The sequence below is a fragment of the Perissodus microlepis genome, chromosome 4 (genome assembly GCF_051167445.1).
Source record: "Perissodus microlepis isolate ML-2025 ecotype Zambia chromosome 4, ASM5116744v1, whole genome shotgun sequence".
Classification (NCBI taxonomy): domain Eukaryota; kingdom Metazoa; phylum Chordata; class Actinopteri; order Cichliformes; family Cichlidae; genus Perissodus; species Perissodus microlepis.
Window position 1 is genome coordinate 11,682,398 of NC_140464.1, and position 24,700 is coordinate 11,707,097.

The 24,700-nt window shown below is 42.5% G+C and overlaps 1 protein-coding gene across 2 annotated transcripts in view; it reads left to right on the forward strand.

The window, feature by feature from the left end:
- Positions 1-24,700, forward strand: part of adgrl1a (adhesion G protein-coupled receptor L1a) — a 118,280-nt gene that overhangs the window by 21,724 nt on the left and 71,856 nt on the right. The gene's annotated exons all lie outside the window — the stretch shown is intronic.

The window sequence follows — 24,700 nt, forward strand, 5'->3', positions numbered from 1 at the left end:
CTACAAACCAAGCCAGGAAGCATACTGTCATACATCCACATTTAATCAAATGTGACCCCCTTAATATTTAGGGGTTCAAATCATGATAACCCCATTATAATGATACTACGCTGAGCTAATTCCCAATTTAATAATAAAATCTCTAATAAAAAGGCATCAGCCGACTGTATTGTAGCTATGATAGATGAAATCAAACCTTTTGTCTTTGTGTGTTATTATGATAAAATTGAACCTGAGGAGGCTAACAAGAAAGCCCCTGAAAACAGTTATTTTCAGTTTGTAATCCTTTCCCTCATTCTTTCCCTCATTTCACTGGGGTGCATTGTGTTTGCCCTGCCAATTCTTAGGGAAAAAATTGGCATGTCTACTATTCTGAAGGGGCTGAATGAAATTTAAATTCTTCAGGTGGTAAAACAGCAATATTGCAACTGTCTGATTGCGTTATCTGGGCATTCAAGAAGCCAGACTTGGAATTGGTTTACTGCCAAACACACTCCCCGGGAAGACAGAAGGATTTATTTCCCCCTTGTCTGTGTGTCACATCACCATCAGAAAAATTATTCCCGGCTTTCAATGGTTGAATAATAGTCATATGGCATTAATGATTGTCACACATTTAATAAGTCACTAATCAGAATTAGATTTACTTGAGTTTTTTGAGGCTTTGAAATGCTGTGGTCAGGATTTGATCAACGTTTTATTTTATTTAAAACATCGGCTGTGAAGAAGACACTGCATACAGAACCTGGTTGATTTTTTTAATTCTTCTATCCATTTAGGTTTAAAGTGTAGTCATTGCATCTATATGAACATGAGAAATGCACATACTCATGTTTTCGTTTATAGCATGTATGTCTGTGCATGTGTGCAGGCGCTCGCACACGTGCACAGACACGTACACTTGATCTTTTTTATAAATGGGATTAACAGTGCTAAGTTCCCAAAGCGACTACACCTTCAGATTTTTTAAATTCTTTTCATTCTGCTTTCCGCTGTTTAGATCCCTACAGCTCTTTGACAAGACTGACTAAATAACTTTGTTGATAGAAAATTAGCGGAAAGGAAAAAGAATTGATGATTTTTACAAAATAACCTGTGTTATTTCAGGACAGTTCAGCATACTGCATCTATGCTGTTTCACACATTAGAAACATTAGACACATTAGAAAAATAACATTGACTGGATTTAAAAAAAAAAATGCTGACACCTGTTCTGTCACTGTAATACTTGATTTAAAAAAAAAAGCTCTTGCCACAATTGTTAATTACTGCGAGCAATACATATTGAATGTTACATGCCAAAAAGCTGGATTGTTGATTTTGACACTGCATGGAGATTTATCCTTAACCTGTGAAAGCCAGTGACATCTTTTTCACACATAAGATGGTATGAAATGAAACTGAATGTGGCTTGTAGTAACAGTATAGCAGTACATTATTCTACAGTTTTAATGCCCTCTGGGGTAGCAAATAACATAATTCAAAATGCACGCATAACACAGATAAATACGCAATTCAATTAAATTTTCTGTTTTGCGATCAAATTGTTTTAAATTTTCGGTTCTCAGTGGGCAATTACACATGTTATTAAAATAAAAAATAAACGAATAATCACTAAAGAATAGAAGGGAGCAGTTTGCTATGAAAATCTGTTAATTAAAGCCATCCGTCAGTCAAGTCAAGACACAGAATTTCATAACATTGTGCGGCAAACACAAAAATTATTTAGCTACAAGTTCACACGATAACACATGTAGCCATTTCTCTTTTCATTACAAAGTGAATAATTTAAATTAATTCAAATTGTTGCATATGTGGTGATGGCGTTCTAACATGCCCACTTAACAACACACACTTTACTGTGCACACATAATGCCACTATAAGCTATTTCAATCTCCAGGAGGGAATTAAAGGCAAATATTTATTCCAGTACAGAACAGAGGAACTCTACTATGGCGTTGCAGTATATTCAAATGATAAACCTAATCTCAGAATTGTCTTTTGATGATGGAAGGTTCCCAGATATGATATTGGATTAGTAAAATCCTTGCACGTACAGCAGGCCATTGAAAAAGGGAATTTATTTTCGGATATGTGCGTGGTCAATATATATAGATTTATCATAAATCTGAAGATTATTTTCCATTGTAATACATGGCTAACAAACAATTTTTTCTTAATCTGATTTCTGCATAGCACACAAAAAGCATTCAGATGAGTGATATAGCATCGTTACAGTATGAGATTAAGAAGCGCTCTTCAGCCTGTTCAATCTTATTAGGGTGGAGGTAACCAGTGAGGGTTGTGGCAGTGATGGGATCCATGCCCATTATTATTGTCTCACGGGATGCTGCCTGGGTACCTGTGCGCCCCTTGTGAATGGGCAGGAGTATTCTTTTATTACCCTTTTTGTTATGTCCAAATTCTGCGTGTCTGTTGGGCAGTTTTTCTCTGGACTGACCCAGAAGCTCTTTATTGTGTAGTGCCAGGTAGCTTTTCCTCGCTCCTTGCCTTTGTAGTTAGCAGTGTTTACCTGGCAGTGGCAGTTCTGGGGTTGTCACTAGCCTGATAAGACTTGTCCTGACAGGAAAACCATTATGATTATGACAGTTATTGTGTTTCAGTGTTTTACCACTGCTGACAAAATACACTGGAAATGGTTTTTAACAGCTTTTGTTGGACTAATTATTGCAATCAAAAATACCATATTATGTTTTCTAAGCCCATTTGGCTGTTTTCCCCTTAAATGCTAGATTACATTTTTGGAGGATAAACATGCAATAATGGATTGGATATAAAGCAGCAAAAAGAGGGAGACGGGAAAGGAAAATAGAAGGGGTGAAGAGTGGAGGGTGCACTGGCCAGGGATATATATAACGGCCAAGAAACAGTGCCTGTCTTTCCTGTGGCAATGAGGTGCAGAAGTGATGGGCATTGAATGTCTTTTGTGAGGCTACCGGCCTTTGTTCTGTGGAGTTATCTGTGATGTAGTCACGCAGCTGTGCTGCAGCCTGTTGGTTATCGGCTCTGGCGTCTCTGCTACATCTGGAGAAAGTCTGGAGGTGTGGGTTTTGAGGAGCCAATCTTACAGGAACCCCACCACACACTAATTCAATTCACTTGCTGCCAGCCTTGAGCACGTGTAGGCGCCGGCGTGGCGAAAATGAACAGGAGCAATAAGAGCACATGAACAGAAAAAATCGATGAGGACTCTTTTTCATAAATGGAGTGGGTGTTAAATTAGCTGGATTGGCCCATGTAGCAACACATTGGATTGAGTGTCTGGTGTATTTGGGTTGTGTCTATCGACTGAGAGACGACTGGGTGTACAGCAGGGGAAAGACTCAGTGATGCTCATTCAATGTGACCAATCAGCCTCACCAGCAATTCATTCAGTTTTACACTGATTTGTCAGAGAAAATGGGATCTCTGTTTAAAAAAAATGTGTCGCTGGAGTTTCAGTGACCATATTACAGTTGCTCTTTTTATTTCATGTAATTTTCTGCCTTTATTGAATATTCAGAGTTTAGATAGGTAGGCAAACATATACCCAAACTATTTGAGCTGTCCAGTCACCTTTGCTTCTAAAAAAAAATTAATGGAAAACTTTAAATCCCAGTTATCAAATCAATTTGTTTTCAAGATTTCTGAACATGTGTTTTATAGGTTTTCAAAGCCCTGTGCCAGGATATAATTTTAAAGGTACTTGAAAACAATGATCACAAATCAGTATAATTTTGCCCTGTGGGTTGTCTGGCATTTTGGAAAGTAAGTTGTGGCAGCTCTTGCCAAAGGTGTATAATGGCAATGGTGCCATTGAGATCAACTTCAGTCCTTTTGCGACGCGGTCACAGAGAGCTCTATAAATGCAAACATGTGCAAGTAAACTCAAATATTTATAAAATTCTAAATGAAAATTTTCACCTAAAACTAAATACCCAAAAGGAGCATATGGGAGAAACTTTGACTAGACAAAAGGTGAAACTTTAGGTAATTGGAGTAGGTTTCCACATCTAAGTTATCCATCTGAAAAAGGAGGAGCACACAGATGAAAGGAAACAAGGATCAATTGACCTAATAGCTTGTCCAATCAATCCTTATGTTTTCTGATAGCTTGATGGAGGGCGCAGAGCGGAGTGGTGGTAAAGCCCCTCTAATTGGCTTGGCCAAAATGGACAGAGCGAGAGACTGAGTGGTAATGGCAGAAGTAGTCGTCACTCCTCCTCACACCTGGTGCTCTCATTCTACCTGCGTCAATACTGACACCTTTATCCTCATTACCTTCTGCTTAGTGCCATGTCCAGACCCTTCATCTTCAATGGAACTTCATTGTTCCTTTATTATTTCTCCGTTTGCACAATCCTCTTCCTTTCTCGCTTTCTGCCACCGACCTCTCGCAGTCAATGACTGCAGGAGTTACTCGGTGTTGTCTTTGCTATACCGGCATTCTGTTGGGCACTAGAATTAGGAGAGACATGTTTATAAACAGGATCCTTGCAAGCTGTGTTCATGCGAGACACACCTGAGTCATTCCACAGAGGGACGGCCCTAGTGGGTTTGTATTTGTGTCAGCAGCACTCCCATTGGAGTATATGGTGTTGGACTGGTGTGAGCATGTTTGTGTCTGTATGTCTCTGTGTTCCGTGCTGTGAGTACTGAGAACACCAAGAAACAACATGGGACTGAAAGAAGCTGCTTGTTTTCCTGTCTGCCAAGATGGGAGCTGGAGGAAAGCAGATTGAGAAAAAAGAAATGAGGTAGGGGAGGAGGGGAATGGGAGAAGAGATGGAGCTCCTTGAGAAAGGTATGAAAGGGCACGTATATACATAAACAGCTGCAAAAACACCCAGAGCATTTTACATGATGCCAGATAAGACGGAGAGGGGGGAAGTGCACCGTGATGGAAAAAGTCCATAAACACCTAGAGCAATGAACTTCAAGAGAGAGGTAGATGAGTGAGTGAGTGAGTGAGTGAGTGAGAGAGAGAGAGAGAGAGGGGGAGAGAGAGAGCATCCGAGGTGGATTAATTAAGGATTATAATTATGTTGGGATTATGCATGCCTCACCTGAGACTAGCCTGTGCTGCGCCTCTCCAATCCTCATGCCCTCTGCTCCTCTGCACATATGGACACAAACCAAAGTACTACCCACACTTGTGGTATCATAGATTCACCTCCCTGACACTGTATGCAAAAGTGAATGAGTGCAACAGATTATTAACCTTTTTGCCGCTCTGGGTGTGTGTGTGTGTGTGTGTGTGTGTTTTTAATCGGCCTAGTACAATATTGTTGTTATAATGTTCCCTTTTGTACTCGTGCAGCGAACATGCCAAATTTATCTGGACAGAACACAGCACAGTCCTGTAAGAATCATCTTGAGGTAAAAGTGAGTTTGTGTCCAGGCAGTTGTTTAAATTCCCAACAATTAGCTGATGGCACTAAAGAGCAACTACACAATTCTCAGTTTTCACATGCTTTGCTTAAATTAGCATCTGTAAACAGTGATTGAGTATCAGTTGTTACGGTGAACAAGTTAACAAACAGCTGCTTATTTACACAGCTGGTAGATGCATAACGGGAATAATTATTTGATATATTTCTGGCCACCTCGTGAAATTTACTCTCTTTCTAGCAGCTAATTGCTTCATCATGTTCATTAGCGAGCAAGGTACTTTTCTGTCCGTTGTGGTAGAAGGCAGGTAACAAAAGCCGGGTCTATCAGCATGCTTTCAGAAACACCTGAGATGCATGTACATGGGGTTGATGAGAGTGATGGGAATGAACTGCAAAATCCAAGATATTTCCATGCTGATCAGCTATAGAGGCACAATTACAGTTTCTCTTTGCATTACAAAGATAGTATTGAGGCTGCAATGCTCATGCCTCTGAGTGGATAAAGCCTTGTTTTTTCCACTGAAACAGTCAACAACTAGCACCCAGGTGTGGTATTAACAGAATCAATGTGAGGTAAGATGCTGCTAAAAATGACCATGCATGCTCAGCAAACCCTCTGTGGTTATATGGAGGGTTCTTTCTTTTTTTCTTTTTTTGTCGTTGTTTCTAAAAACTACACTGCTGTGCAGCAATTTTTAGTAATCGAGTGCTTTGTTACCTTTGTCTGAAACGGGGACAAAAGAAAGTCAAATGTTTTTATGAAAAATGAAAATCTGAAGATGGGGACCGCAAGAGGTTACACTGTGGATGGTGAAGGACATGTCTGTAATTGAATAGAGTAGCTAGTCTGTCTGCCCGAATATGATTGTACTTTTAATCTAGTAACAATTACGTTCACACCGCTTGTCCTCCTGTAGTGCTTTTAGAGTATGATCACGAGCCGTACGTCACCTGACCACAATAGGACTTCGCTAAAGCACAGCTTGCCCCCTGGTCAGCTCACATCCCCAAGTCAATACAGAAAAGACACACATAACACAACATAAACTGATCACCAAAGGCACAAACGCACACACGCTTTCTGCAGCTGCAGAGGCATTTAGGAAACAGAATGGGAATGGATTTAATTGAGTCTTTGATCATTATAGAATTACCATGTGCCTTCTTGGCACCCTGGTTATTGTTTCATGGATTAATCATTTTCATTCAACAAATTGTGGAATCCACACAGTAAATCAGTGTTCTGCCTGCTTGACACAGATATGCAGTTGGAGCAAGGGAATTCTAATGTGCCCTTGCCCTCCAATTGGCTGCAGTCGGCCATGCGACTTGATTTATTTGACGGATTGGTTTTATTGATTTACTGAATTAATGTGGTGCCTGTTTAATCAGTGCGCTATGGAACTATGCGGAATTTGACATCTCTGTGAACTCAAATGAATTGAGTGTATAATATTGATTTGGTTATCTACAGTATTTATTCAGCCATTTGTCTAAGAGCTGATTAATTCAGTGTTTACGAAATAATTTAGGTGTGTGTTGGCTGTGCAGCTGTTTATACATTTATCTGTGTGTGTTTTTCTCTCTGTAGCAATGTTCGTAAGGTATAACTTTTCTGCAAAAGCATGCTGCCACTGAATTGTGTCTAATGACTCATCACATCAAGACTCGGCTCTTGTGCGATTAGTATTAATGCATACACATACTGCGCAGTACAGTATATGCATATATGGGGGCTGTGCCACATGTGAGGTGTCCCTGTATTAGTACTGTGCTCTATCATTGCAGATAATATATCGTAGGGCTGAAGTAAAATCATGATCATTAATATTTCAGGCACTGTTGTGGTCGAGATTACATAACATGACGTAAAATGCATAACGTAATGCATTTTACCTATCCTGTAAACCGAGACCTCTCTTTCCTTTAACTGAGCTGGTGGTAATTTTAACCTGCCACAGTCTGGTGTGAATGGAATTGCACCACTGTAAATGAAAGGGGTGCACTAGATTTTTATGACGCCAAACAAAAGCGTCTTGTTATCTCAATTATCATGCCTCACAATGGACAGAAGCCAAAATCGTAAATGAAAATAAAATTCAATTTAATTGCACTGGCCTAGCTGGAGCAGTGCTCAGCACCGGTGTGGTGATTGAGCAGTATCTGTCAAAGAGGGCCAGAAGAAGGAGAACAGTTCTAATTAGAGCTAACTCAGGATGGATATGGATGCTTTCTGACAGCTGTCTCATCTGATTCTGCTGCCCCATGGAAGAAGCAGTTGTTTGGAGATGTTTGTTTAGGCTCATTATGGATAAAAGTAGAAGCTTTGCACATCTATTTTCTCCCATTCTATGTCTGCTGTAATCATCAGCTTTGCTGTTACACAGATATCTCAGCTGTCAATTGCTTTCCTGTATTTATAGAGCATCTTGTGTGCTCACAAGACATTTTACAGTCCCAGATGTGATCCTAGAATGGATCCTGCAAGGATAAAAAACCATTTAACTGTACTGAGAAATGATCAATGATGCATTTCTGGGGCTGGGCATCAGTCTACAGTAGCACTAAAATACATGAAGGTATAAGACGCTACATGCGATCGGAGATCTATAGCTATTGTCGATTGTAGGAGAAAGTGCTAATTTATTAATGGGGGATACAGTGAACCATGCACTGTAAACTCTTACTCGATGTATTTATTCACTCATATGACATGGACCACTGCTTAGGTCATAATTACCATTCAAGTTCAGACAAATGCAGCATTCTGTATTCCACTGACATTTCTGCTGTGCATATTACACTGTATATTTAATAAGGTGTATGACTAAAATACACTGTATTTAAGAGGCTTAGGGACAAATAAGGTGGGTGTGATGGGAGGGCATTTTTATTCATTTTATAAGAAGATTCCATTATGTTTTCTATTGTTGGTGTTTCTCACAAAGAGTCATGTAATAATTATACTGTAGAGATTTCTGATGGCTGAAATTCCTCCACTGCTTAAAAAAAATAAAAGCAAACACCAGTAATCAATGTAAAATACCCCTTACACCTAACCTAAAGAGGTTACATGAATGCTAATAACGTGATCATAACCAAATTAAGGCAGTGCTCAAATTATTGCAGCAGTCATGTAGTCATTCCTAACTGGATTATCTTAGCTAAATTGGAGCCACAGTTGAAGAATGGCTGACTTAGGTGACTGACCTCAAAATCAATCTTTTGCTTTACTTCACTATTCCTTGTTTCCGTGCAAAGCAGTGGGTTTATGTACAACACCAAGGTACGGCTGGAGGTAGACAGCCAGCTGAAAAAGCACAACACGTTTCTGGGTGACAGAGAAGTGTCTTTTTGTGTTTCAAAGTAAAGTAACAAAGCCTGTGTTACAGGGCTCTGTAAACTGATCATCACAGCAAAACAGACTTGAACATTTTCCTTGTGGTGCAAAAAATATGTTTTGCTTGGCTGCTTTGCATCAAACGCATCATGCGAACATCGTCTACCGAGCAAATCGAGTTACTGCAAACCATAATCGTGCAATCGCCTCGAGGTGGTTGCACATAGTAAACAGGTTATGGTTTGTATTTAAACAAACCGCTTCCCACAGATCTAGTACTTAGGGTCTCTGTTGAGCTCTTAGACTACATTTTAGACTTTCACTTTTTTTTCTCTGTAATAAGTCTGAAAGCATGTACATTAGCCTATTTTTCTCTGCTCTTTTTGTTACCCTCTACATAATTTGCTCTGCCCTCACAGACACAGACTGTTTGTCGACTAGTCTAAATTATTACACCGCTTCAGCCCACATACATACCTGTTTGCTCACCTACCATTTGCAGTTTACAGACCTAAATGTCTGTGTGCTCACTGGTTCTCCTAATATGTGCCTGTTTGCACTCTCTTGCCCCTTCATCCTGCGCTTCATGCACCTTTGTAAATTCTGCTTCCTTTTGCGAGTGTACTAACGTTTGCCCTACACTCACCTTCTCTCCTGCTCATGTGCCCCCCTAACTCACCTTTTGATTCAAGCAGATATGGATGGAAATACAAATGACCCTTGATGAACCCAGATATTGAGCTGTTTTAAAGCCGGAGGCTTTAGACAATATCCCTTCCTTGCTCCAACATGCTAGAGAAGGAGGGGCTAGTGTTTCTCACTTTAGCTGGGTTTTATGGGATTTACGACCCTCGTCCTAGCAGACGTCTCTCCCACCACTGCCGTCTCTCCCATTGGGTAGAATTAGCAGGCGAGGAAAAGAGGCAAATTAAAAGGAAGCAAACACAACATCTAATAAGCATGTTGTGAAAGCTTTCAGCAGGATATGGGCTGAGGGTGGGAGAGAGAAAGAACAGCAGTTTATGATCTTGACTCTCTTTTTGCATTTCCCTCTAATTTCCTTCTGCCCCACTGTCCCCTCCGCCCTCTGTGACTTGCTGGTGGGGCTCTCCGAGGAGATCATCTCCGAGCATGGGCAGTGTGAGACAGATGGGCGGATGATGAATCTGACGTGATAGACAGCAGGGTGATGGATGGCTGGCTGGCTGATAGGGGATTAATGCAGTGCTGGGGCCGCTGCCACACAGTGGATGGCTTAGTGATAGATAGATAAAACTGACGAGGAGATAAACAAGAGAGCACTAATCCACGCCCCCTTGATGGACAGAAAATCAAAGTGAAGGAAAAGAGCCACATAGGGAGAGGTGGACCTTTGTAGTGGCGTTGCATGGTGTAAAGCTTTCATGTGAGGGAATGTAAGTTGATGCAGGGTGAGATCAGGTAGAGCGAGGAGGAGAGTAAAGGAAGGGCACTGTGTTACAGTAGTGTGTGTAAGCAGTGTAGATATATATATATGGTAAATGGTAAAATGGCCTGTATTTGTATAGCGCTTTACTAGTCCCTAAGGACCCCAAAGCGCTTTACACATTCAGTCATCCACCCATTCACACACACATTCACACACTGGTGATGGAAGTAGGGCTGGGTATCGTCACTGATTTCTAGAATCGATTCGATTCCGATTCCGATTCACAAGGTCCCGAATCGATTCGATCCACGATTTGATTCAATTCGATTCAATTCAATTTGAATCTGGGAAATTTTTCCCCAGACAGTCAGAAATATTATAATTCAGATCAGTACATTTACATATTTTTGTATCTATAAAAAGGAAGCTGACACTCGACAGACTTTATCAAAGGTGTGAGCATCACAGCAGATGCCTTTGTGTCAAAGTAGCTGAAGATAAAACACAGAAAAACATGAAGGTGATTTTCCTGGCCTGGGATTTTATAAAAATATTCTGCAGTATATCAAAAACGAAAGAAAACCATTAATCAACATATGAACATTACCTCTGAAGTTACAGCGGTTTTATTAGAGACACGGCTAAGCATTTTGCATTTTGCATAATTTTAAAAAGTTCAAATTAGTTCAGAAGCCTGTTGAACGGCAGAAATTAGGTTTTCTATTCGGAAGTAAGTAAAAGGAAAAAAAAAACAGCGGCTGACAGCGCTGTAAACAACGGTAGACTTGTGCGTAACAAGCAAGCGAATAATGCAGAAAACAGATTTTTAGACGGGAAACTGTTCTTGAAGTATACAGAGAGAGCGAGAGAGAGAGCTGTGCATGAAGTGTGATTTTATCGTGGTGGAAGCAAAACAGCAAAAGTCAGAGGGAATTCATGACAATGTTTATGTGAAGCGTAGTTTGGATCTTCTTTTGCTGTTGGTTCGGTCAATATTGTTTGGAGAGAAATAAAACCTGCAGCTTCAGAATCAGCGCAAAAAGGGCGTAAACACAAAGCCCGGACCCGCCGAAACATTAGAATCAGCGAGCTGTCGGTTTTCAGCCCCGACCGTGCCCGTGTCGTCGGGTGAGAAAGGCGACATCTCACTGATTCTGATCCGTCGGCGGGTCCGCGCTTTGTGTTTACGTCTTTGTGCAGAATCCGTGTTCCTGCTCTCATTTACTGTTTTAGCTGTTTGGTGGTTGTTGAAATTTTGTGAGGTTTCACCTGAGATTCTGGTGTTTGGGCAAAATAAATTTATATTAAAAAATCGATTCAGGATTTTAATGAATCGATATCACGTTATCCAAGCCAGAATCGATTTTAATCGATACACCGATTATCAAAACCCACCCCTAATGGCAAGCTACATTGTAGCCACAGCCACCCTGGGGCACACTGACAGAGGCCAGGCTGCCGAACACTGGCACCACCGAGCCCTCTGACCACCACCAGTAGGCAATGGGTGCCCAAGGACACAACGACCAAGACTGTCCAAGCCGGGGCTCGAACTGGCAATCTTCCGATTACAAATCGCCTCTAATATATATATTTAGAGAGAGAGAGAGAGAGATGTGTGTTGATATGGCGTTGCAGATGACAGTGAGGGTTGTTGGTACACTTTTTCAAGTGATGGTGAACAGTTTGACTTCAGGATTAGGCATAGCAGCAAATTGGCCATAGTGGGATATGATGGGATGATTGGCCAGGAGAGAGTGCTGCTTGGGAATAGAAGATAACTGTGCTTGTTGTGTCTGTAGGTATTTTTTAATGCTCTTCCATCAGTGCAACAGCTTAATCTTCGGTGTAATATACAAAAATAAAGGTTTTAGGTGTCAGATTTTAGGTCTCTGTGTTTAAGTGGTGAGTTGAAAAGGTCTGTCGCGATAAAAGGATGAGGAAAAAAAGTGAGGAGAGTGGAGGACAATCCCAGGGAGAGTACCTCTGAAAATAGGGAGCAAGCTACCTATCCTTGTGTTATTATCGAGCGCTAAGCTTTGTCTCTGTTCACCATTTCAGGGGACCCCAGGGGTTCTGGCATCGATCTAGTGTGCTTAGAATGCACTCCAGTGTCACCTATTTAAACACAGTGAGCCGCTAGCCAACAAAGACAAGCCTTTATTTATCAAGCCTCTGATTTTGGCTGCACGGATGACAACCTGATTAGCACTTAAAGGAGCTCTTAAATCTAATATTGGAATAAGTGGAAGCAATCTATACATAGAGGGAGACAACACACTTGGTCAGAGAGAGTTAGAGTGGAGGATGAACAGAGAGGTGAGTGAGTGTGTCATTCATGAGGTTAATGAAGGGACAGGGAGGGATGGACTAGATGAGGAGTGTGTGACAGAGACAAGCGAATGGGGATGAGAAAAAGAGTGTGTGCGACAGAGACCGATGGGTGAGAAGTAGAAGGAACAAGTGGATGAGAGAATGAGCATGTGATGGAGGAGTGGTGGCAAAGATTGAGGGGACCAGATGAGAGCATGAGTGGCTAGGACAATAAAGGAAAGTCAAATGAAGGGGCGAGGATATTGTGAACAAGTGAAGGCCTGAGCAAATGAACAAATTGCTAAGCAAACAAGTGGGGAGTGAGTGTGTGTTTCTGTGTGTTCATGCAAATTGTGGGGGGCGTTGTTGCACATGTGTGCTTGCAGGCAAATGAATGAGTGAGGCATGATGGAAGAGACTAAGTGAGTGAGTAATGGGGGTTAGTGATGGGTGTGTTGACAGAAAGTGTCAGCTTTAACCACACTGACCTGCGAATACAGGCTGCATGCACAAGTGGCTGAATTTGAGTGCCAGCTTGGACGTGAACTGACTGTAAAATTGGATGTGAATTTCGAGTTGGATGTGGAATGAATGTAAATAGAAAAAGTAGGTGGATGGTGTTTGCACATTTATATCTATGTGTCAGGCTACTGTCGTTTCTACATCATTTTAGATGAGCCCAGGAGATGAGCATCTTTCTAGCCTCCTTGGCACAAAAGCTCAGCTACATTTGAACACCTCATTTCATCTTCTGTGTAATTATAGAAAGTGGGTTTGGGCTGTGTAATTTTTCAGGGAACCTCTTCTATCCTTGCCTCTTGTCACCCAGAGAGTACCAAAATTGAGGCTTGTATTTTTAGTTCAGCTTAAACGCCATTAAAAAATAATCTCAAGCTTCTTGGCATGCTATAACTGGGAACCATTTTGTTTCATGTAATAGACAAGTTTATTTACTCTCCTAGGGAGAGGAACACTAAGTGATGCCAGTGCTCGATTAGAGAGGAGCTGTTACTAGAGAGCAGCAAGATAATTTATTCTTGCTTTCTTTCCCTTGGGATGCCAATGGCCGATTTGCTTTCGACGCCAAGAAGTGTGTGGACGTATTTTATGTGCAACACTGTCACTGGGATGATGTTGGGACATTTGTGATTAGGCTATTGTCTGTCCAGCCTGTGCTGCACTCAAATCCTTCCCCCTCTTACCTCTTCTTCATCAGTAACCCACCAGCAAGACAGTACTGAGTATAAAATGTCAGGAGAATTTGCATGGTATAAATGCACATACATTGTCTGCTCTTGCTGCTCCTTCATCAGGCTTTCACTTGTTTGGCTTGCTTGTCTCTCTCACCTTCTTCAGCTCCTGAACTCTCCAGCATCCTTGGCTGCAGCACTCTTTTCTGACCCTGTCGTAGTCTCCTTCAGGGTCTGTCTCTTGGTGATCAAGCTCCATTATTTATGCTGTATCGTGTATCACCATCAATTCGTGCAGTGTAGCAGTGAACAATTGAGACAGATTTCCTTGACTGTCACAACAGCAGTGAGACCCGGCAGAGGTTTGGAAATAGGATTAGCCCTAAATGGAATTTAATTCACACCGTTGTTGTCTATGGGACCTGTCTACCACTCAGACACCATGATTCACTCTGGTAGTGCTTTCTCCATTGTGTGTGTGTGTGTGTGTGTGTGAGTGAAAGATTACTGTTTTACTGCCCAATGGACACTGTAGAATTTGTAATGTGATGCACATGCGCAGCTGCTACATTTCTCCAAGGTGCTGAAATGCTATTCCTATTGTTGTGCAGCTTTGATCAGGTTTGTTAAAGAAAGTCTTACTTTAACAACTCGCAGTTGTCAGTGTTATGTCTATCAGCTTAGAGACTGAAAAATGTCTCAGTCCATAATAAGGCAGAAAATGCTTTGTTTTTTTCCGCTTGATTGATGGAAAAAGACACACCGCTTCCACAACAAACAAAATAAGATTTTTATGTCTAATTAGTAAAAAAAAAGAAATAATAATATCAAAATCCTACATGATTCAATTACCAGACCTTAGCCACGGCAGCTGGCAGGTCTTTGACATGAAATGTATAAGTGAATGAATGAGTAAATAGATAAAATGAATAAGAGCGAATCGAAGTGTGAATCAATGTTTATGGATCGGCATCCAAAGACCTGCTGTGCTACAGATGAAATGAATGTGGTAGCAGTTGTGTGTGTGTCAGCATATGTTTCTAAGTAAGGCAGCATCTGGGTATGAAAGCTGCAGTGATGCTTTTTAGTTGCATCAGTGTGTGTTCAGTGTGTACTGTGCATGTATGATGCATTTGTCCTTGGTACTTGAGGTGTGTGTGTGTGTGTGTGTGTGTGTGTGTGTGTGTGTGTGTGTGTGTGTGTGAGCAGTGTTTTTTCTTGTTTCCTGAATGGTAATGGTGGCTTCTGATGAATTCAGTTTCGTGTTTTTCTGACTTCCCAGCGCTCTTTATCCTTGCGCTTAACACAAACATAATCAATACTTGAATTAATGTGTAAGTAAAGAGTCAAAACATGTCACACTGGGCTTGGCGCAAGCTGTTGCCCTGCCCCCACCCCAGCAACCTTCAACCCAGCTGGGCTGAGCAAAGTCAAGAAAGAAGTGAGGAGAAAGAAAGAAAAACGTAAGTGTTCATAATGAACACATTATGGAAGTACATTGGAAGAATGTGTTCTGCAGTCTTTTTTTTCTTCTTTTATTTTTTTGCTGCTGTATTTATTTTACTAATTATTAGTCAAGAGATAATTATGACTTGCTGCATGGATGATGCCTCTTGACAAGGAAGGAAGCACTGTAGTGAATGATGTGTGCATTCAAGTGTTCAGGTGAATGTAGTGTTAGGTATGACGGGCACTGACTACAGAATGACGAGACAGGCCACAGGTGTGGGTGTCGGCTCAAGGCAGAGTGTGTGTGTGAGTGTGTGTGTGTCTGTGTGTAAGCATTAGCATTTGTGTGTTGTGTTTGCAGACAAGTGATGGGATGTGAGGCTCAAGAGGCAAAACGGTGAGTTTGTGAGTGGTGTATTCCTGTAATCTGCTCAGATCAGATCAACTAGAGCCAATAATGCCACACTGCTTTTTCTTTATCTCGCACTTCTTTCTCTCTCTCGGTCTCTGTGCCTCCATCCTCTCTCTCCGTCTTTTTTCTTTTCACTGCAGTGGGAGCCAGCTTTGCTGCAGAGGGAAAGATGGGGTAAAGATGGGGGGAGAGAGAAAAGACATACTAGAAAGAGTCTGGAAGATTGATGGTGAGAAATGGAGATAGGAGGGTGACTCGGAGAACAGAGGAGGAAGGTGGACGGGATTGAACAATAAACGATTACTGCTCTGCTTGTGTGTGCTCCTGTTAGAGCCTGATACCGAATCAAACAGTGCTCTTTCTTTCTATTGACACACACACACTCGAGCACAGCCACGCACACACAAACACACACACTGGCCACAAGCATTTGAGTTTGTTTTTGGCCAGTTCTGGGTGGTGCTTGGCAGAAGAAATTAAGCCTAACAACCGTGGCATCTGTCTCAGCAGCAGGAGAGTCCCGCCTCCCCACCCACACATGACCTGCCCTGCTTTCATTCACTGAACTGCCTGCTGCCAGCCTCAGGATGGGCTGCTGCCTCCGCCACTGCCCACTACCCCTCCCGTCATCCTCTCTCTACCCCGGCCTCTCTGTACTGCCAAGCACTCTATGCCCGCACCCATGTTTCCCCTCAAGCCACAACCAGGAGTCTAGCGATATGGTTGCTTCAAATATTCATAAAAGCAACACTGCAACATAGAGCTATCCGCTCCCCTCCATTTTGAGAGGCAATTCTCATGATGCAGCTTCTCTTGGCCCTGAACACAGCGCTCCGAGTCAGCTACTCTACTCTGCAGTCAGTCTATATGAACAGTACAGTATATACGCTAAGTAATAACCAGTGCTTTCAAAATTCAGTCTAGTCTCCCAACTGATTGCACCTGTAGCTAAATATAAACATTCCTCTTTTCTCTTTCACATTATTCACTATATTAACCCTCCCCCTCTCTCAGGGATGGGCACAACCATCAGTCGCTAAAGGGGTCGTGCTACTTAAACTACACTGAAGCATAGCTACAGCCAGTGAAAGCAAAGCTATTATGCATGCAAAGAAACATCAATTCTATACTTAGGCAAAGGCAGATTGCTGGGCCAGTGTGTAATACATGCAAAGACTATTAGGAACAGAAATGTATTTCAGTTTTTTGTTTTGTTTTTTGGCACACATGAACACATAGGACCATAGAGTGAAGTGAGAGGCACCTTCCGGTGAAAGAAGTTCTACTATGAATCTGTTAGGAAGCCACAGGCTGGATAAACATCCATGTGGAGCAGCAGCAGATGCCTCCGTCTTCCTCTAATGCTCGCTCCCCCTTCTTCTCCTCTTTCATCACCTCACATGCTACCACCTACTCATTCCTCACTCTCTCCTTTCTGCTTCCTTTAATGAAGCCTCCCCCATCCTGCCTTTTCCTCATGCCCTCCATTTCTTTACTCACTTTCTCTATTGTTGTCTCCAGTTCTAATTTTCTCTCCATCTTTGTCCCTATTTATTTTATTTCACCTGTCTTCTCATCATGCAGGCTTCCTGCTAGTGCAGGGCCATGCTGCTTATCCTCCTGTATTCGCTCATTGTATCTGCAGATTATTTCTCATGGGAGCATCCTGTATGTGCTCTCCTCCATACTGTTTTATCTACCTCATCAAGTGGGATAGAGTGGATCAAGATGAGCGAGGGTTAAGACATGATGCCCTGGGTTGTGGCAAACAGGTGCCTCGTAGGGATGAGCACTATCAGTGATAGAAAGGTGTGGAAAGATGATTTCTGAACATTAAGGCATTATTTGTAAGCATGTGCCACTGTTATGATGAAGTTGTTAAGCAACAGAGTGAGCCAAACAGCAGCTGGTGAACTAAAAATAGATGAGATGGCTACTGGAACTAATGTGGCAGTTAAGTCTCAGAGCATGAGCTTGAGTAATATTAGCTGTTAAGTTCTAGAGATCACCTTTATGTGATTATTTCAACTGCATTGGGGCACCCGCAAATTGGCATTGATCATTGTTGGTTGGCTAGCTTTTAATGGCTGGGCCAGTGTTTCATGTTCCTGTCAGGGAGGGGTTATCATGTAACCTGTTTCTCCTGTCTCCTGTCCTTGCAACTGCTAAATGGCAAGCCATCTTCCTAAGAGAGAAGGCGAGAGAGCATGAAAAAGAGAGCAGTGCAGCACAGACCCCTTATTAAAGCTGTCCTCAGAGGCTGCCCTCTGTCTGATTCCCCCTGTAAATCTCACCTTTAATTGGAGAGAGTACAAAAAAAGGAGGTGGCTCAATCACAAATCTGTGTCTAGAAGAATGAGTGCGGGAAGGGAGACAGGCAGAGCGTGAGACAGTCAGATAGCCGTACGTGTGAATGTAGGGATTGTGCCCAAACATAAGTCAGCTATAAATGCAGTGAAGCTTTGAGAAGTGAGATGACATATTTACATTCACCTGGGATGTAGGAGCCTGGAGGTGAGAAGATGAAAAGGTAGCATAGTAATGGAGAGAGACGGGCAGAGAGGTGTGCCAAGGGTGATGCAAGGAGAGGAGGAGAAGGACAATGGGTGAGGAAGGAAAAAGTAATGGAGGGAGACAAAATAGAAATGGCTGGCAGTGAAAGAAAGGGAAGGTGGATGCATGTGTGTGAAAGAATGAGAGAGAGAGGTAGAAAGGAGACAGGATGATTTCACCAGAGTTGTTGCCTGACTGTCCTCCCTTAATGGGGTTGCCATGACAACAGTGTATAAGAGAGTGAGGCACCAGCAGTGTGTGTGGTATGTGGATGTGTGTGCGTCTGCCCTGCTCCTTTAGTGACTGATTATCTGTGAAACAGTATACAGTGTGATACCATAACACAAGTGCACCTTAGTCGTTTTTTTTGTTAGAAGGTGGGTGGGAGTTTATTTTCCCTAACTGTTTATTTGCTTCTATATATTTGTTTGAATGATGAAACGAGGGAGAGAGGCGACGAGAAAGAAAGGAGAAGGTCTTCTGTTTGTGTCGCTGGCCTTACTAGCAGAGCCAAGTAGGTGTGCAGTAGCTGTCGTGCAGTGGCCATGTCACTTGTACCGCTGGCAGCCACGCTGAATGAGGTTAGGTGATGTCACGCCAGTCAAGTGACAGTGTTTGGAGGACCCAGCTGTCACAGAGCAGAGGCGGTCCCACCGGAACGCCGATCTGTCATCATTATATTAATGACACGCGTAACACTGCGGTGTCATTCCTTACGTGCGCCAAAGCTAACGAGCAGTGCCTCAGCTTTCATCCCCCCCCCCCACCCCCACCCTTTGAGTTTGACGCCCAGAGACGAGTTTTCTCACTTTCTTTCTCTCTGTTTCCCCCTACATTTGCATCTCTGGCCTTCTTCCCTTTCATCTGTGTGCTGTTTCTCCTTCAACCTATTGCGACTCACCAACATGTTCACTAGCCCATCATTTTCTCCTCCTCTCAACATACTCATTTTCCACTATCTGTCACTCTCTTCTTTCGTTAGGCAAATTACAACTCTCTTATGTGCTCAATCTCTATCCTCATCCCTCCCTCCCTCTCCTCCTCTTTGTCTTTTCCCATCAGGCTTCCCTCTGTGCTGCTGTCTCTCTTGTTTTTCTCCCCATGTCTCCATTACTCAGTTTTACGTCCCTAGTATGCCTCCTTATATATATTTATAATCCATGGCGGAGTCATACAGAAAGGAAAGTTGCTTTCGTTGTCTATGCTCAGCTTTGCCTTTTAACTTTGCCCCCACTACCCTTAAGTCCTTTGTTTCCTTGGAGATTGGTCAGCTCTTTCTCCCTCTCCCCTCTTTTCCAAAGCCCAAGAGCCCCAGGAAAGAGGGAGAGAGTGATATGGTGAGTGTATGTTCTCTAACATCCCTTCTCATCTTTCCTCTCCTTGTGTTGCTCTCCATTGTTCTCTACACACTCCCCTTGTGTGGTATGAGGTCAAGTTTATCATTCTTCCACAGACTCCACAACATTCTTGCCTTTTTCTTTCTCTTTGTGTGTGTAAGCCTCAGAACATACAATGTATTTGAGTAGAAAATTTAAAGGTGTGTGAGTAAGAATATATATCTATGGGACAGGATAATAGGCAAACCATTCCTCATTAATGGTATTTGTTGCAATAATGATACTGAAAAGTAGGAGAAATTGATCATCAGTGAGCAATCAATAATGGGCTGTACCGATCAGACCAACAGTTTGTCACCATGCAGATCGACGTCCCTGTAGGACACCAGGCTCTTGGGGGGAGGGTGTTACTTCCTCACCACAGGCTCTTATGTTCATTTATTCAAGAGGAAACACAGGCACAAACAAATGCCAGTCTGATGAATGTCTGTTTTGTGCATAATTAGGTAAAGATAGCTCTTAGCCAATAGCGGAATGGATTCATGAATTAAGTCTTCATCTGTGAATAATGTGCTCTAAACATGGGTATTGAACAGCTCAGGAAAAGCCCACAACTTTTTCATGTTCCCATAATAACTAAGTAGAGAACATGAGAATGTGAGAAAGGTAAGTTTGGGAAAATCTACAGACAGAAAACAAAATCCGTTGCCTACATGGAACTGGCTTTCTCTTCTTGGCTAGCTTTTCACAAACCACTCCTGTTGGCCCTTTTTGCAGGGCCTAGGCTGTTTTTGGAGAATAGCTGGCAGTAAAAGAAAAGATAACAAAATGACTGTAATACCGGGTGGAGTGTTACCATAGAAACACAGCGTCACAGCTCCTAAGCAGATAACACATTCAGTGATATTCCTTTCATCGTGATTCCCACATCTGAGGATGAAGCGGGAACAGGTGTGATCAACAGCTTTCTTAAATATAACAGGGGAGGGGGTAAGGGAGTGTTTGGCACCAGGGCGGACAGTCTCTCTCTGAATTTTAAAGCTTGTTTTGTTGGAATGACAACCTTGGGGAACAAACTTGAGATAGGTATGACGCTGTGCCTGCATGTGCTAAAATGCAGAAACAGGTGATGTAAATCTAAGTACATCTGCAAAGCACATATTACATTCTAGCACAAGTTAGTAATGGTCTCTCTAACAGTTTCTGTTACGTTCTGCATGAAGCAATTTCAAGTCAAACACCATCTGTTATTTACCACCATCTGATTAACTATGGCCATAATTTTATTTATATTCCTTCATGTACGCGCGATCCCTTTTACACTACTTTTTTTCTATTCATGTCTAGAGAAAAAGAGGAAATGGCAATGTTGGACAAGATGTTCAATGTGTTACTCTTCACATTCATGTCTGTGAGGGGCTGGCCCAAAGGCAGCTCACCAAACAGCTGTCTGTTAGCGCCAGCGAGTACACATTTGGTCCACTCGACCTGTAACGCTGGCACAGAGGGTGGGGAATGGTGTCCAAGTCTTCCTCTCAAATCCTCAGTCCATCCTCCCATCCCTTCTCATTGTCCCCGGGGCAGCAGGCGGGCTCAGCTAAATACTGATCTGCCTGAACGGGCACAGGTGCAGCAGGGGGTCTGTTCCTCTGCCAAATTTGGTGCTTCTGTTTCCTTTTGGCTTTTGAGAGGGTGTTGCTTCACTCTCTCTCACTTCTGGAGGGATTGAAAAAGCTGCAGATGCAAGTGTTTGATCAGCCGGGCGATACAACAGGAAAGTGCATAAAGAAAACAGAGGATATTGAAACAACAGAGAAGGGAAATTTTGATGAGGATTTTGAAGGACCAGAATAAATAACAAGAGTAATGCCACTGTTTGAAAAGTGTGCAGCCCTGGGACTGAAGATGTGAAACGGTGGTCGGGTTGTATGGATGGACACTGCAGAATGCTTGCAGCTGTCCTCGGGGAGCTGTGTTTGGTGAGGATGTGTGTGCCAGGGGTATCTTTAGAGACCTGCGCTGCAGGCATCCCTTTGGGTATGCAGGAAGAGGAGGGAATAGAAGAGAGCTCTGGTTTCATGTCTCAATCAGAGAGGCTTCAGGAGTGCCTCTCAAGGCTCAAGTAGAAGCTAACGTCCATTTGTACTGTATTTAAAAGAGAATGCCTGCACTTAAGGGTTGCTGATTGCTTCATGTAGCCGAACAGAGACAGTGAACGAAAGTAGATACATGCGTAAAAGCCTTGATACACTTAGAGATGGACACATAGCACAGCAAACCACTCTCTCTCTTTCTCTCTCTCTCTCTCCCAATGCCCTTGCTTTCTTATACGCTTTATGTCTCCCAGGACAGTGCTCAGAAATCTTGAAATGAGGCCTAACCCACGAAGCAAAGAGGGAGAGTCGTTTAAGCTAAGTTAAACAAGGGCACTTAGATTTTAAAGGGCCATAATCTTCAAAAAGGAGTGCTTTAAAATCAATTGACAAGACATATAAAAGGTAAAGACAGATTGAAAGGAGCAAGATATAGTTGTTGGCAGTTAAGTGACTTATTTTTATGAATGGACATCTTTAATTGAATGTCACCCATACTTGTTGTGCGCTTGTATCTTTGCTCATGTGCAAGTGTTCTGGTTGTGTGTGTGTGTGTGTGTGTGTGTGTGTGTTTGTTGGGCAGTGCAGGTGGGCTGGATCAGCATCCAGAGTAGCACTGAGCCAGTGATTCAGTCGGCACAGTTTGGGCCAGAATCCAATCAGGGCAGCCATCTGGTGACCAATCAGGGCCCTGGTTGTGATGTCACAACAAAAGAGATCTGGGTTCCATGGGAGCTGGGAGTGGGAAATGCCATGAATCACACTGGACCTCTGTGCTGGTGGAACTGGCTAGTTGGGCTGCAGCTCAGACCATCAGGACATAGCTATGTGAACGTCAGCAGACTGGATTATGAGACATGAGTTTGGCGAACTCTGCTGCTGAGGAGGAAGCTGTTGTGGGAAGTGATGTATTTGTGCTTCTGCACTGACAAACACGCATTGTTGGCCTGTGTACAAGCTATTTTTTTGGTGGTTGAACAGCATAGTACACATGTCTTTGTCTTGCGGAGAAAATATGGCATTTCCGTCTCTGTTTCACATTGCAAATGCTGGCAGTGACACTGAAGCCCATGCACGGCCACAAGGGCAATTTACTGTAGCTGTTGTGATTGACAGATCTGTTAATTCTGAAGTGATTAATATTTCAAGACTCTTCTCCGTTTGCCTTTATAATGTTAAACAGTCTAAAAGAGCAAAAGCCACATCTCTGGCACTCAGTGAGTCATCCTGACCCAGGCATACAGTAGAAATGTTGCCAGCTTTCACACTACATGCATTTAGCAGGAAAGGGATGGCGGATGGCTGGGTGACAGAATGAAGTCACAGGAGAATGGCTGTCACTACCAAAAGGCCTTCTACAGGATCTGTAGGCAAAACAGGACAGCCTGGCAAGAGCTGGTCTCTGTGAAAGCTGACCTTAAAAACCTTCACAGCTCCAGATATTGCTGTAACACACTGGTCTGTGAATATTTTATCAACCTTTAGGCAAGCTGTAGAATGTAGCACGTTGGCTATGATGACACACCTAGTAATGAAGTGCTATACTGTGAAGTCAAATCTTATGTCTCTGTATATTTTAAAATAAACAGGTTTAAATTGAAATGGTAGTGGACAAACTATTCTGTGGTTTGAATGCAAATCCCTCAGCTGTGATGTACATTAGGATCAGAGGCGGAATGGACTGTTGTGCATACTAAAATCAGTTAAATCCATCCGCCTTCCCACTGGTACTTATTTGATCAGTAGAGTAACCATCAAGCCCCATAGCATGGGATTTAATATCAAACACAGGATTTAAACCATGTTCAATGGGCATGACAAGGATAAACATCAGTGCAAATGTGCAGTATAGTGATGGCCTTGCCTGCAAATGGGCAGCAGGGGTGAGGCAAAGGCAGCGTCTTGACATCAGTGTATACGTAGGTAAACAGGGGAGAGCCCGCAAGCTGGACCTCACTTTATTCTTCACACAGAGGGTGTGACTGCAAAAAAGAGGGAGAAAAAATTAGGGAACAGTAGAAAAAGAGGAGTGTGAGGTAGAGGCAATCATGCAGAGAGAGACAAATCTGAAGGCCTTGCATGGAAGTGCAGGAGGTGGGAGGTGTATCAGCTTGTGGGACTGGCTGTGTGTGAGTATTTGTGTACTATGTGCGTGTGTGTGTGTGCCTGCTCTCCACCCTGGTGACTTCAGGTGTTATCTTCTTAGCCTCCAGACGTGACAGTGAGATAATTAGAAATGTTAACACTCACTGGAGCTTGTACTCCTATGAATTCTCAGTTTCATTCTCTCACTCTCGCTTTCATTTGCTGTGGCTTTCATAAACACATAGACACACACACACGCACACGCATTCTCTCAGAATTATATTATCTCCCTTAGTCCAAGCATGTGTTATGAATGACACATGCAAAGCATGGCATGACTTGGCCATGTGGCAGTGGAAAGATATCTGTGGAAATAATGTCCTGAGTCCCACTCTTTGTTTATGTTTATGAAGGAAAATGCATTTTAATTTTCTTTTATGTCTTTTTCTTCATTGGGTAATAATGAATTTGGTTAATTTGATGGTATTTTGATCATGTGTTAAAATGATGATAGATGATGTAATAATCTTTTTTAAAACCAACAGTGATGTGGCATTAATTGCATTCGGAGTTGAATTAATCACCCTTTAATATAAGATTTAAGGATGGTAAATAGCAGATATATTGTGTTTGCTTGAGTAGATGTAGACAATAGACATGTTTTTCTAGGCAGCCAACAAACAAAGCTCGATTTACTCAAGCAGTGGACACTGTTGAAATTCTGACAAATGTCTTGGCTCACAGAAAGGGAGAGGGATACAGAGAAAGACATGCTCACTGGAGTGTTTCACTTGGAAAAATGAAAAGTGACAGAAAGCTGACGGAGGGATGACAACCTTGTTTGTCCTTTACTGGATGATCAACATGTGTTACGTGGATATTGGTCCCAAAGGTGGACATGGGGCGGCTGATACAGATAGTTCCACGCTCCACTGGAATTCCCCTGTCTTTAAATTAGCATCCTAACTCCGCTTACTCAGCTAGCAGCGCAAGCTGTGGAGCAGTGTGTGAACACCAGTGAAAATGAAACTGCACACCGTTGACATCATTAAAGATAATCTTGGCTCATTTTGTGCTGGGACACATAATCCTAGGAAGATGCCATGCACAACAGGAGGAGCTAATT